Below are 14,319 nucleotides of genomic sequence, written 5' to 3'. Positions count from 1 at the left end.
CACCCTGTGAGTTTCAAGGAGAGTCCAAATCCAGCCTTCTGGCCGACTCCTCACATTTATATTAATTACTGTTGATCTTCGTTTCCAGCACATGTTGCAACATGGATGAGCCTGAATATATTACAAGTCAGGCCAGACACATAAGGACAAATACTATAGGGTCCCACTTGTAGTCTTTGCGGACGTTCGAGTCAGGTCCAGAACCTGTATGAGGAGGTTAGAGTCCCAGATTGTAAGACTCCCAAATGGATTTAGAGAGTGCGGTCATAGTTTTGTTTGTTGACTTCTTTGTTTTCCACCCAGTGGCCATGGGCCTCCAGAGTGTCAGTCAGTGCCTAGCTTGTTTATAATATTTTTATCTGTACAAGTGCACTATTACTCTGTGGCTTTCACCAGACTCCCCAAGCATTACTAGTATAGCACCTGCAGATGTGGATAGAGCATCAGTCTGCGGACTGAGGGGTCCCAGGTTCGATTCAGGTCAAAGGCGTGTGCACTGGTTGCAGGCATATCCCCGGTGCGGGGTGTGCAGGAGGCAGCTGGTCGTTGTTTCTCTCTCATCGACGTTTCTGGCTCTCTGTCTCTCTCTCCTTTCCTCTCTGTAAAAAATCAAGAAAAAATATATTTTTTAAAAAAGAAAAAGAAGAACAAAGAGAGGGCTCTCGTCCACTCTCGCCTTTGTCCGATGTGGAAACCGAGGTCAAGGTCACAGAGTTGGCTGGAGGAGGTTCCGCTTCTCTTTCCCACCAAGGTATTCTGAGTTTCAGTTGGCTTTCCCTGTGGGAGCCTTTCCACTCTTTAAGGGCGCTGCTGGAACTAGCTGTCCTTGGAACAAAGGAAGGGATTGTGGCGCAACTCCTAACTCTGCCGGTCCTGCCTTCACCGAGTCCGGTGGGAGTCCTCTAACGAGGGAGGGAGGAGGGCGGCCAGAATAGACACAGAGAAAGGGTACAGTGTCTGCTGACAGCTGCGGCCGGGAGGGAGAGGTGCCCACTGTAACTCTCTGGATGTCCTCTGGCCTGAATGACTCCCCTGAGAAGGAGGCAGGAACTAGAACAATGGCTCCCATATCGGAGCACAATCTAGATGCAGCGCTGGGCACAGCAGGCCCGGCTTCCAAGGGAGAGGATGGAGAGCTCTCTGCAGTGGGGCCTTCCCAGAACAAAAGGAGAAGGGGCAAACCTGGGCTCAGCACAATGACCACACAGACAAAACGGGCCGCTGATGCAGCACCCAGCCAGCCGAAGAGACGTAAGCCCTCTTCTTGGCGCGAACTGGCTGTTTTGGTAATAAGATCCTTTCTCAGGTGCGTCGCAGACCGTTCGTCTTCATGAACACACATCAATAAGTTTGGCTGAAAACCTCACAACACAGAAGAACAGAATACTTAAATCCAATAGTGAAGGTGCCAGAGTGGTCCAGTAAGTGACGGCTGGATGCCCAGAAATGGTGCCCTTTTCCAATAAGTCTCAGAAATGTTGTGCCAAGTGGCACAATGCTCAAAAGAAGTGTTAGTTAAATTAGTAGATTAGAATTGCCATCTAATTATATTGTGGGGCACAGTCTCTCCAGCCTGAAGGGGCAGTCAGGAAGAGCCGATTCCAACAGGAGCAATGTCCCTCCTGGGACGAGAAGGGGTGAGCTCAACACAGCTGCTCCTGCAGCGGCCTCAGGCCTCAGCCCACCAGGCTCACCTGGGGGTGGTGAGAGACACGGTGACGGATGTGAAGATCCCAGCAACAAGTCACTGTCCTGTCAGCGGCTATTTAAAAAGTCCCAGGTTCAATTCCGGTCAAGGGCATGTAAAATATGTAGTACATAGATACAATTTGTATACAATTATCTAAACATCGTATAGGTAAATATTACATGGCATTAGAAATTGCAAAAATATCTTATGTGATTAACTGGTGTACATTTGACAGCAAATGAAGCAATTTTATTTCCAGCATCATAAGAATAAACATGCAGCCTGGCTGGTGTGGCTCAATTGGTTGAGTGTTGGCCCATGCAAGAAGTCACCAGTTCAATTCTAGGTCAGGGCACATGCCCAGATTTCAGGCTTAATTCCACTAGGGGGCGCGCAAGGAGCAGCTGATCCATGTTTCATTGATGTCTCCTCTCTCCTCCCTTCTACTCTCTAAAATCAATAAAAACATTTCTTTAAAAGTATACTGAATAATATATAAGTTCCTTTGTGGCCGCATCTACAGTGTACTCAGTGTCACTTTACATTAAAGAACCGAAATCCTATTTCACAGTCACAAAATTCTGTGGCTGTTTTCAGACAATCTTTTCTGGCCATATATTACCTTTCTTCACACAGAATAATAGGCAATGAACAAGTGTTGTTCCCAATGGAAAAGCTGTCCCTCAAGACAGTGTTGAATTCGATGCTATTAAGTGGCTGAGGAAGGATAAAGATCTTCCTTGTTAAGATCTTGTTTTACCAAACTAGGTTTTCCACTTAGAAGTATTGATCAGTTCCGCAGGAAATCCTAGTGGCTAGGAGTTTTATTTTATTGCAAAAAAGGACACATTCCCTTGGAAACTGTTAGCCTTTTTCCTAAACAAGCTAAATTGGGTAACACTTGGGGGAAATAAAAACAAATTTATATTGTGGAGCAATCAAGTATATGCATTGTGGGTGAGAAACACACTTTCCTGTATGCCCAAAGTTCTTCTGGCTGGTCTAATAATCAAACAGACCTGAGACAGATTAGCAAATAACCAAATGTAATGCATACATACAGGAACCCCGCATACATGAGAGAGGCAGGCACCCCAAATGCACCAGAGGTTCAGCGACAGAAGAAGAACATGGGACATAATACATCCTGAGCCAGGGAGGAGGTGAGGTGCTTTGGGGGCTTCTGAGGGTTACTGCAGGATGGTGAGACAAGCAGATGCTTAGTGAATGAGTTTGACCTGTTCTATAGACAGGTCAAAAAAGGTTATCTCAGACAATCACTTGTCATGGCCAAGGCCCCTATTTCAAATTCTTCTAATCTAGGCAGTTAAGGGAGGGGCAGAAGTTTCTTTTGAACCTGAGACTAACTTGCCTTTAGCTCCAAAAATCTGCTCACCACTGAGGCACACCTTGGGGCGACTGGCTCTAAACCCTCACGGTGTGATGTCTAATAAGACTTAATCACTGTCTATTTTATTTTATTTTTCTTTAAATATATATTTTATTGATTTTTTTACAGAGAGGAAGGGAGAGGGAGAGAGAGTTAGAAACATTAATGAGAGAGAAACATCAATCAGCTGCCTCCTGCACACCCACAACCAAGGTACATGCCCTTGCCTGGAATCGAACTCGGCACCCTTGAGTCCACAGGCCGACGCTCTATCCAGTGAGCCAAACTAGCCAAGGCTCACAGGGACCTATGTGCCAAAGTGCCTGGCCAATAAGTATCCCGAAAATATTTGAGTGATTATCACTGCAGCTTCATTTTTTCCTCTTTTCTCTTTCTTCTGTTGTGTGTGTGCCTGTGGGGAGGAATTAGTGCCTGAGTCAGAAGATGGAAGGGTGTTGTGCTGGTTTGGAGAACCAGCTCCGTCACAGAAGCACCTCCCCATGGGCCAGCATGCATCCAGGCTGCCTTCTCTGAGTTGGAGTTGGGTGGTTCCTTTCATGAACTCTGGAAATTCAATTTGTAAACCATTGCTCTTGGCCATCTTAACACCAGCTTGTTGGGAGACAGAATTGAATCCGAGATAACAATCTCTTTGAAGAGCATGTTCCATAACTGAAGGAAGGTATTCAGGGGAAGTCCAATTCCTATTTGAACATTTGCAGCCTTTTTCAACACTGCCCTTTCATAAAGAATCATTTCTCTATTCATTACAGATTTACTTACTGGCTTGAACAACCCGAGCAATGGTGAGCTTTTCTAACAAGGAAAAAGAGGCAGTACATCCTGCATACTTTTCAAAGGTGTGTCTCTGTTAGGAAAAACTAACTGGGGTGTGGTAGAGGCCACAGTGGGAAGTAACAGGCTTATCCAAACAACAGCAACAGGGGACACCTGGTGCACAATGGAAAACTCAACAACTGGTGCAAGCTTACTGGGATGTTTAGATTGGAGCCAGGAACAAACAAAAAATAGTCTTATTGAACATTTTGAAGTCATTTTTAAAGTTTTTCTTTTTAATTCCATTTAATAGTGATATTTCTTTACACAATCTGTAGGGCATTACAATACAAAACAAAATAAGGGTTAATTGAAGGAATTTCAAATAATACATAATAGCTTGAATCTGTGTGAAAACCCTTTTTGTACAGTGAATATCAATAAACAACACAGTTCACCCACCGGGGCACGAAAACTTAATGGATCTGCCTCATATTTGCCTTTCCCGTGTCCAGACACAAAGGATCGCATATGATTTAACTGTGGTTACAAATAAAATACCTGGTTCTTTATCTCTTTGTTTATTCAAAATTATTTTTCTCAAAACCTAATTGCAGTGGTACATAAGGCAAACGTCTACAGCATAATATTCACTCCCTAATACCCCAGCAAAGAATTTTTTAAAAAGAAAATATCTGACAATGTTTTGGAGGAAAAAGTGTGACATTTTTTGAGCAGCAATGGAATGTTGTTTTAGTGGGTGGAAACAGTAACAACACACACTCAGAAACACTTTCTCATATTTAATGGAAAATACTTTTCAAACATATTGCAGTTTATCTATAGAAAAAAGTCAATGTACAGAAAAGTGAAATGTATTGCTTATTTTCAGAGTCATAAAAGTTAAAAACTTTAGACTTTGTTTATTTACATGGACAATGGAATAAAAACTCTAATGTAAAGCAATATTTTTAACAGTGATTATGTTAAGGAGGTCTGATAATCTGTGCTTTTCTTTGTTTTTACTCACATTATGATATAGATACAGAAAGAAGATAGATAGATAGATACATAGACATAAACAGACAGACAGATAGATAGATGAGTAGGTAGACAGACATGAAAAATAACCAGTTTATATCAATGGTTTTCCATACATATATTTTAAATGTGGGAGTACATTTAAAGCAGAATTACTTATTTCACTTAAAAAGCTGCATTGTATCATCAGCTGTATTGCATTGTTTAGAATCACAAGTAGACAATACTGTAATTATAAATATCTACTTACGTCCACCTATAAAACAACTCAGAACTTCAATGCAAAAATGCACACTGACTGAAAAATAAAAGCACATACCATTTCTTTTTGCAATACCCACCTTCCCATAATGTCATACAGGAAGACTTCTACAGAAGAGTCTTATCTGGCCAAAAAAATAATTCCTATAATTTCTATCATAATCAATGTTCCAATATTCTGATGAGAGAACACAGAAATTAGAGTGGCCAGTGATTCCAAGTTTAACTGATCATCAGCATTATATTAGGAGCTGATAAACAATGAACATTTGTAGGATAAGTATGCCGCAAATATTGTATGCATACTTATGTACAAAATTATTTGCTGTTTTCCTGAAATTCAAATTCAGTGGGCCTCCTATATTTTCTCTGACAACCCCAATTGTATGACTATCAGTAAAACCAGCTTTACATACAAGCAATCCCTACTTTTTCCTTTAGTGCATTTATGAAAATCTCATCAGAGAACTGTAAAATGAGGATGATTTAATCTTATTAAACATAAGTTTCCTCTTAGCCAGGGATCACCATTTATTTTATCAGATACCACTGTACATTGGTCAATTAAAATGCAAATGGAGGCTATTTTTCCTGATGAACAGACTTCAGAGATGGATAAAACTCATGAATAACTGATTAATAGTGGAAAATGGTATGTGGGTTATAATGGCACTGTTAGATAAGTCAATCAGTGGAATTGGAAGCAGGAAAGGGAATACATGGCTGTATAATTATAAGATGCTCTATGGACGATACCACAGCAAGACATCCCTTAGGGGAATGTGGTACACAGGGCAATTTCTAGGAAGTATTGGGGAACACATAATCTTATTATAGGCTTCCTTCTCTTCCTAACCATCAATTGTTGTCCAGCTGGAATCTAGTTAAATAAATTTCAAAGGCTCCCTGGAGGGAATAGAAAGGCCACAAAAAGGTGGAGGGTTTGTTTTCTTCTTTTGCTTTAGAAGCAGGGGGGTGGGGGGAGTGAAGAGTGGGTGTATGTTCCAATCAGTTTTGCAATAACCACTAGGGAGAGGGGGTGGGGGGAAATGGAATCAACCTGTTTATTTCCTCCTGCACTTCTCCAACAATGGGCCCCTCTGAGACAAAGGACTGATGCCTTCGGTGGTCAAGAAACTATGGCTACCATTTACAACAGATGCCAGCATTCTAGGAGGTATAGACTTTAGAGAGCAAGTGATAAGTCATTTGTCACTTAAAAATAAGAGATATAGCTTGACTATCAGCAGTGTGCAGAAGAATCATCCCCAAGACGTTTCCATTTGTCAGGACAGTTCATGAAATGCTCTTTTCTCATGGGTTTCGAAGTATCTCCCGTCTCCCCTTCACTCCAACACCCTGGCCTCAGACAGAGTCAGAACTGATAGTACTTAACTGCTTGCTCCCTGAGTCTTGGCCGAATCCAGACAATGCCCACACCTTCCTTCTAATTCACCACCGACAGTACTGAGAACCTAGTACTCACTCCCATTTTTTCACTGTTCTCCGTAACACTTCATTTTGCTCTGGCCTGTGACTCTATGAGACAGAGGTCGAGTGAAGTAAATGAAAGCTTGGATCTGAGTAAAAATTAGAATCTAACCATTTTGATATATTGGTCATCAGCTTTCAAGTTTGGGAGACCTTATATTTAAATGTTCTTAGATTCATGTAAATGAAATCTTCTTTCTTTTTTTAAAAAATATATTTTATTGATTTTTGTACAGAGAGGAAGGGAGAGAGATAGAGAGTTAGAAACATCGATGAGAGAGAGTCATCAATCAGCTGCCTCTTGCACACCCCCTACTGGGGATATGCCCGCAACCAAGGTACATGCCCTTGACCGGAATCGAACCTGGGACCCTTCAGTCCCCAAGCCGACACTCCATCCATTGAGCCAAACCGGTCTTGGCATGAAATCTTCTTTCTTCCCTCCGTTAGAGAAAAGGTAAAAGATTAATGATTTGAAGAGAAGCCAAAGTAAAGAGAAAACAAAGCCCGACAAGTAGGTAAGAGCTGTAATGAAATCGTGGGTGACCATGGAGTGATTATAGTTTGTCAAGTTAAGTAAGAGTAAAATCAGATTTACATAGTATAAGCCACATAACTGCTATTTTTCCCAAATGACATTGTCTTTTTTTGCTAGTTCAAAAAGATTCGATTTTATTAAAAACTTGAATTTTTTTGACTTAAGATAAACTTATAGCTGAAACTGGTTTGGCTCAGTGGATAGAGCATTGGGCTGTGGACTGAAGGGTCCCAGGTTCGATTCCGGTCAAGAGCATGTACCTTGCTTGTGGGCACATCCCCAGTGGGGAGTGTGCAGGAGGCAGCTGATCAGTACTGCTCTCTCATTGATGTTTCTAACTCTCTGTCCCTCTCACTTCCTCTCTGTAAAAAATCAATAAAATATATAGTATTCTAAAAAAAAAAGATAAACTTATAGACAGTAGTTTCTCAACATAATCTCCTTTGAGGGGCAGGAGATGAGGAGCAAAGCAATTGGAGGCAAGACTAATGTATTACCGCCTAAGAGAAGACCAGCAAGCAAAGACTTCTCAATTCTGCTCTTAGAACTAATATTTTGAACAAACCTATTCGTAGATTTTGTGTTTGCTTTACTTAAACAAATTGTTTCTAACAGTATCTGCTCATTTTCCACAACTTTATATAGTTTCTTAGAATACCCTTCTCCTTTATCACTTTATCCTAGGTTTCACATGAATAAATCATTTATTTACTGTCTTCCAATATAACTTTCTGAAACCCATTACTCAATGAAGGGGAGTTATAATTTTTAATAACAGGCACTTTAATATTGACTTGACAGTAATTAGGCTAGTTTTTCTGCCCAGTAAACAAAATTGGATGTGTTCAAGCAGGAATTGACCATAAAAACTTTAACGTGAAATGCCAATATTAATAGTAGCCTGTTTCCAATCCTTTTGTTCACTTTTCATGTTGTTTTATTCATGTTTTCAACTATTTATTGTCAAAATTTTTAAACATACATTGGAAGGAATACTATGATGAACCACTACACTACACATTATGACATTTTACCTCAATTTCAACATGAATCTCCTAAAAAAAATATTCTCCTGTATAATCACAAAACAGTTCTCATATTAAAAATAATAATAATAATAATAATAAGCCTAGCTGATTTGGCTCAGTGGATAGATCATTGGCATACTTACTGAAAGGTCCCCAGTTTGATTCTGGTCAAGGGCACATGCCTGGGTTCTGGACTTGATCCCCAATTGGTTGCAATGGCAGTTGTAAAGTGGTAACTTTCAAATTCCATCAATTCTTCCTTCCACATTTATAAGCGATTATCAATTAATCTCTTCTCTGCAGAGAATGGTCTGTATTACTGGGTTGGAATATACACAAGTCTAATTCTTCTATTCTGGCTACCCTTTCAATGTTTTAAAGCCATGAATTTAGACCCCCTCATTAATCTTGTCTCCCAATTCAACATTCCCATTTCTGTAGTTGTAACTCAGATCTGGTCACTGTCTCTCAAATATGCTCCAATTTGCACCCAGAAAATATAATTTCCCAGTGGGGATGAGAACCAAAATGGCGGTGTAGGCAAATGCCTGTTCTCACTGCCTTCCATAACCACATCAAAATTACAACTAAAATACAGAACAACCACCATCCAGAACCATTGGAAAGCTGGTTGAATGGAAGCCCTGCAACTAGAAAAGTAAAGAGGAAAGCATGCTGAGACTGGTAGGAAGTGCGGAGGCACAAACTGGCTGGTCCAGCACCCACTTAGGCCACTTTTTAATCAGGAGGGAGATCACCTCTTCAAGGCTGCCTGGAGGAGCGAGGGGTCCCAGCCCACACCAGATGCCCAGCCCAGGGTCACAGAGTTGCAAAAAGAAGTCCTTAAGAGCAGAATGAACTACGGGCAATAAGAACTACGGGCTGAAAAACCGGTGTGGATTGGGACTGCTGGAGAGCCAGCTGCTCTTCTTAAAAGGTCAGCACCACAAACTGAATTTACAAGCTACTGCTTCCTCTGAGCTCCAGTGCCAGGGATCCAGACACATATGAGGAGAAATTGACTGTCTGGCATCAGGGCAGGAACTAGGGGGCAGCTTTCTTCCAGATGGAGATGCTCACAATGGTCATTGCTCCTTGCTGGAACCTCCCTGGTGCAGGGCTGACTGGCAGACATTTCTGTTTGCTTTTCTCTGGAGATTACCTGAGACTCCCCCATGCACCCAAGTTATGTGAGTAACCTTATAACTGTGGTTTTGAACTTTATATCCAATAGTTTGCTTTTTTCCAATTGTGACATGTTTCTTTGTCTAGACATTATAGTCCCAGTAAAGCAGCCCAAGGTCAGCATAGTTTTGCTAAGGTCACTGACATCTTCCTGTTGATGCATATTTTCACTGAAATTGCTGAACTAAATTTCCTTCAGCCATATGGTTCAATGTTTTAAGACCAAGTATCAAGAATTTATTGTGTTAAACTCCATCTTAGTTTATCCAATCCAGTTGTCCAGCTCTTTCTATTCAGTTTTTTTATACTAGCTAGGAATCTAAGGGGCTCTATATTTTTTATCCAACCCATTCATAAATTTGGATCAGCAAAGGGCCAACGACAAAGCTTGCCCGTGATTATGATCATTTGACATTTTTTCATTATGACCACTCACCCTGAGTTCAATCTAACAAACGGTTCTTGCCTCTAGCTAACATTTCTCTATTGAATCCTCAAAGATATCATATGAGAGCTCTTAAGATGAAATACCCTGGATCTACAGCATGCTCCCTAATTACCCCTTTGGTCACACTGCCTAAAAAAGAAATAAGGTTAGTGTGACATCACTTGTTTTTAGTGAAACCATGCCATAGTCTTATGATCCTGGCTTTCTTTCCAAAGGGTTCACAAACTGCTGAATATCAAGCAATCCATTCACCATTGTAACAAGAGATCTTTTTAAAGAGTAAGCATGAAATTCATGCAGGGAGCATTATCTTAAACCTCAGATAAAACAATAAGTTGTATCACTTGCTTCTTTAAAATTTTCTAAATTTCTATAGTGCTCTGATGATGGATGGATGAATATTGCAGAAGCATGAAAAGATAATAAATGGCAATAAGAATATTAATTTCCAAAGAACACCTTTCATTTAGGTTTTTGACGCACTGTTTTACATTTTATGTTTATATTTTTAACACATTTTCATTATCTTTAAAGGTTTGCAGTTTCCTAAAGGAAAACAATGTTGGACTCAGTCCTATTCCCCAAAACTGCTTTGAAAGTTTAACGTTATTAGTGTGCAAAACTGTGGTGCAACCCATTAAGTAAGGTTTCTAGACCATCAGCTTTATATGTCTGATAGGTCTATAAATCTATCTAAACAGAGTGAGGAGAAATGGATTAGAGTGTCCAAACAAAGGAATGGTGATTTCATGGCAAGCAATTCAAAAAATAGGTTCATCTGTGTTAAAAATTTAGCATTGCAAGTTATATTCCGGAATGAAAATTCATACTGTGGAATTGATATCCCATTACTTCAAAAATTAAAAATATGAGCGAGGAAAAGTCCCATGACTATTTTTGCATAGCCTTAGAACACTGAAGACGTGTTTCTGGCAATAAAGTTTCCTAGGTCTAAAACAGCACAATCTTTGTCTTTGAATTCACAGAGGAAATCAGTCAGTAGTGCAACATGCAAAATTTCTCTGTGAATTAGTGCTGCTAAAAATCAACAGGGTGAGGTACGTAGTTGACATTGTAAAGACATATAAATATTTTTATATTGATGCACATGAATGTTCTGTTTAGCTGAAGGTGTTAAGACAGTTAAAGAGCTAGCATCCATGTTTAAGGTTTAGGGAATTCATGAATATGTAAAAAGTTGATATGGACTCAAATGCTAAGCATCTAATCTAAGAGAAATAACATGTTTAATATTGTTACAATATGTGAAAGGATCATTTCATTGTTACAAAATATAAAATATTGAAATTACATAATATCAATTCAAAAGTAATTTTTAAAACCTATTTAAAAGAGGATAATTTCATTAATTTGTTTTCCTGCAAAGAAAACGAGCACTTTACCTTTCTTGATGGGAATTCCACTAGGAATTCTGGGTCTAAGCATTTCTTGGTAATTTCCAACTGCTATTGAAATAATAATATTTTTCCCCAAAATTTCCAATAATTGTCACATTAAGCAAGGAGTAAAAGTTATAAGGCTAAATGCTCTCTTTCTTTATCTCCTCATTAAAAACAAGGTGGAAATTGTCTGCTTCTTTTTCAGTATTTTTTTTTTTAATCTAGGTAATTACTGTGGTTTGGGTATTATTGTTTATCATGATAGCCTATATTTTAGAAAATTATGGAGTATATATCATACAAATGAAATCAACTTGTTAGTAGTAAATTATACACAATATGTTTTACTGTGGAAAGTTTAATATTGATTTCATATGACTGTCCTATGACTTTGTTTCTCTGCCCTTCCTTCACCCGATCTAAACAAACCATGTCAATTATAAATTAAACCTGGGCTCAGGAAATGGCTGACCACACTTCCCATCTATGTGTAGTGAGCTCCCCAGGACTATAAAATTAGTGGGATATAATATTGTCTAGGTTCTGGGCCAATTACTTTTAAAATAAACATTTTTTAAACTAAAATGACATCTTACCAATATATGTAATTTGATTTAGAAAATAGTTCTTAAAATTAGAAGAAAGTCTTGGCTTAGTTTCTATAAAGCTGTCACATGACCCGAATCCATTATTCTCTTCAGATAGATGAGTTCCATTGGGAATGTCATTTAATTAAATAAAACAATGCATGTTCTGCTTAATATTTGTGTTCTTATTTATCCCATAAGAGGGAGTTCACATAGTAGAGAAACTCTCATTTTACTAATTATATTAAATAATATTTTTTCAGGCTGGTGAATGTAAAAGGATTTTTGAAGTATAATTGTCTTCTAAATAGTTCTGTGTTATATTCAATAACTCAACATTGTGTTAATTTAATAAATTAAGATGCTACTTTCCTCACCTTTTAATCCTTTTGAAAGAAAAAGTCTTGTGATTCTTAGATATGCTGTTCATGTGTATGACTTCTATCTTTACAAGAATAAACTTTTTCCTTTTTCTAATATAAAAATATTCAATACAATCTACAATATTATACAATCCATAAAAGTGAAAGCCTTCATAAAAAAGAAAGTCCTGACATAATTTGTTCTGAAAGTTATTACCTAATGTCATTCCTGTTTTCTATCATGATAGACATCATGGATATCAGACAATCAATATACTTATGCATTAGAGTCTTAACTTTGAACAAAAAATTCCAAAGTAAGAAAATAAAAATGTAGCTACTTCCAGACTTAAAAAAAAAAAAAAAAAGACTAATTAAGACCTTTGTTTCACTTAGAGGACATGGGTGACATAGAGTTCAGATATTACAATCAGAAATGAGCTCAAATGAAGGGATTTTTATTGGACCAATGACAGAAGGTTTTTACCTTCCATTGATAAAACACTGGGATGGAAATACTCAAAGTAGTTTAACAAAAGAATAAATATATTTTCTGACCAGTTTAGATATTTATAAGCCTAAGAGAAAAGGAATAGAAAGGGATTAATATAGATAAATGAAAATCACAGATTATTTAAAATTTATAAGTTAATGACTTTTAGAATATTTTTACAAAACCTAGTAACTATATATCATACAACACTTAGATAAATAACAAAAATTGCTCATTCAAATTTTAGTTCTGTATCTTAGCCTCTGTAGGGTTGCTAATGGCCTCAAAGCAACCATCAGATTGATGTTAATTAGTTAATTATGTTCTCAAAGAGAATAAGATTTCAGTGTTATCTGTAAGATATTTCAGAAGCTAATGAGGTTCTGGAATTATAGTTGAAATAGCATTAGTAAAGAAGAAAGACAAAGCATTTTCACATGTACATATCTATAATAAAAAAAAAAGGCATAATATGCTAATTAGATTGGACAGCTGAACAAACTTCTGGACAGCATTCCAGATGTTCTTCCAGATGAAGCTGCAGTAGCGGGAGCCGAGGCAGAGGAGGTTAGGAATAATCAGGCAGGCAGGTGAGCAATTAGGGGTGATCAGGTAGGCAGGCAGGTGGTTAGGGGTGATCAGACAGGCAGGCAGGCAGGCCAGCGGTTAGGAGCCAGCAGTGCCAGATTGCAAGAGGGATATTCAACTGCCAGTATAGGCCCAATCCCAGCAGTCGGATATCCCCTGAGGGGTCCCAGATTGTGAGTGGGTGCAGGCCAGGCTGAGGGACTCCCCCCTCTTCCCGTGCAGGAATTTTGTGCACCAGATCTCTAGTGAGAAGATAAAAGAATGGTGGCATAACTACCTGAGGGCTTTACTAGACACACAGACACTATAAACATTGCTTATTATATAAGTAGTAGTATAAGGGCTGACCCTACACAACCATGGGAACTGGTTAGGCCGTCTCTGGAAGGCAGTTACCTTTCTCTTTGGTGTTTGGTCTTTGGTCTGCAGGAAGAAAAGACAGTGTCGGATCTGGGATGCCTGAGCATGAGCAGCAGTCCCCAAAGGCAAACTGAAGCCTGGTGAGTCTCTCATCACTTGCAACTTGGTGATGCTGTGTCCTGCAGGGGAAGCTAGTACTTTTCATCTTAGACCTAAACTCGCCTGGCCCAGGCATCAGAGAAAGGAAAGGGGGATGTGGGGTGGCGAAGCAGCTGCCCAGCCAGGTACTGCCCACCCCGAGGAGGGGGGCAGCAGGGAAAGAACCACACGCCTGAGACTATACCTGTGCCTTTCCACAGATCTCCCCAACGTAAGAGTAACAGGACTGCTACTTCACTGCCCCCCTTAATGTCTCTGAGGCTTGCCCTAACTAGAAATCTATGAAGACGAGCATTCCCAGAACTGTCATCCAGCCTCTCCAAGTTAGCACGTTACCAGGCCACCAGCGTGTGCAAAAGGATTACCCGGAAAATGAAAACGACAGCGTAGTTCTGCAGTGTACGCTCCAGTGAAACTCGCCCACGCTGCGAACCTGCATTCCATCCGCTCACCTGCCAGGGAGAAGAGGCTTTCTATCCATCAGAGTGCGAGCAGGAACAGAGGCAGACGCAAAGGAGAAA

The sequence above is a fragment of the Pipistrellus kuhlii genome, unplaced genomic scaffold (genome assembly GCF_014108245.1).
Source record: "Pipistrellus kuhlii isolate mPipKuh1 unplaced genomic scaffold, mPipKuh1.p scaffold_m20_p_6, whole genome shotgun sequence".
Classification (NCBI taxonomy): domain Eukaryota; kingdom Metazoa; phylum Chordata; class Mammalia; order Chiroptera; family Vespertilionidae; genus Pipistrellus; species Pipistrellus kuhlii.
This window is presented reverse-complemented; position numbering follows the sequence as displayed.